Here is a 1,210-nt window from a genome sequence, read left to right as displayed (position 1 = left end):
AATAAATAAATAAAGTTCTCCTCTAGTAAATCCATCAACAAGTCTTTTTCAGGGATAGTTTCCATTGTCTTTTTTTTTCCTTTTAATGGGGTGTATTTTCCTTTTTCTTTGTATGTCTTGTGATTTTTGTTGAAAACTGCATATTTTAGTCTAATTATGTGGTGACTCTGGAAATTAGATTCTCTCTTCTCCAGGGGTTGCTGGTTTTTGTTTTTGTTGTTTTTTGTTTGTTTGTTTGTTTGTTTGTTTGTTTTGAGTTGGAGTCTCACTCTGTCACCCAGACTGGAGTGCAGTGGCCGCTCCCGGCCACCGCAGCCTCAACCTGGTGGGCTCCAGTGATCCTTCCGCCTCAGCCTTCCAAGTAACCGGAATTACAGGCATGCGCTACCACGCCCGGCTGATTTTTTTATTTATTGTAGAGATGAGATCTTGCTGCCCAGGCGGGTCTCAAACCCGTGGGCTCAGGCAATCCACTCACCTCAGCCTCCCAAAGGCGCGGGATTACAGGCTGAGCCACGGAGCCCGCTGTTTGCTTGTTTTTGAGTCAGAGTCTCACTCTGACACCCAAGCTGGCATACAGTGGCATGCTCACAACCACCATAACCTTGACCTCCTGGGCTCAAGCGATCCTTCTGCCTCAGCCTTCCAAGTAGCTGGGACTACAGGCGCATGCCACCACACCCAGCTATTTTTTTTCTTCAAAACAAGATCTCACCAAGTTGCCCAGGCTGGTCTTGAACTTCTGGGCTCAGGCAATCCTCTCACCTCAGTCTCCCAAAATGCTGGGATTACAGGCATGACACACCATGGCCAGCCTGTTTTTTGAATTGTTGTAAACTGTCCCCTGTGCGGAGGATCAGTCTGAAGTATATCCTCAGGGTCTTTTCTGAGCTTGTGTCTTCCCCTGAGCATACACCATGGCTTTCTCATTTCCCCTAGATACAAGGTTGCTTTTGAACGTCATCATCATCAGTGTCTGGTCCCCCAAAGGGGGAAAAAGAAAAATGAAGAGCAAAAGAAGATAAAAAGGCACCAATTTTTTTAAGCACCCAGGAAGTCACTTTAGCCAGTGAGAGGAGGAGCTTGCAACAATGAGGGGAGGTCCAACAATGGTCACCTACCTGTGATCCTCTGTGATCAGAAGCAACAATTAGCATTCAGAGCACAGATCCCCAATATTTGGAAGATCACAGTCTTTTTTTTTTTTTTT

At 46.0% G+C, this 1,210-nt stretch overlaps 1 protein-coding gene across 1 annotated transcript in view; it reads right to left on the bottom strand.

Moving 5' to 3' along the window:
- Positions 1-680: 680 nt before the first annotated feature.
- Positions 681-1,210, bottom strand: part of ATP23 (ATP23 metallopeptidase and ATP synthase assembly factor homolog) — a 17,626-nt gene continuing 17,096 nt past the window's right edge. The window contains exon 7 of the mRNA XM_008062196.2: positions 681-710. The gene's annotated coding sequence lies outside the window, so the exon portion shown is untranslated. The remainder of the gene's footprint in view (positions 711-1,210) is intronic.

The sequence above is a fragment of the Carlito syrichta genome, unplaced genomic scaffold (genome assembly GCF_000164805.1).
Source record: "Carlito syrichta isolate Samal-C Ts95f unplaced genomic scaffold, Tarsius_syrichta-2.0.1 Scaffold95871, whole genome shotgun sequence".
Classification (NCBI taxonomy): Eukaryota; Metazoa; Chordata; class Mammalia; order Primates; family Tarsiidae; genus Carlito; species Carlito syrichta.
The sequence above is the reverse complement of the archived record's forward strand: the minus strand, read 5'-3'. Positions and strand labels throughout refer to the sequence as shown.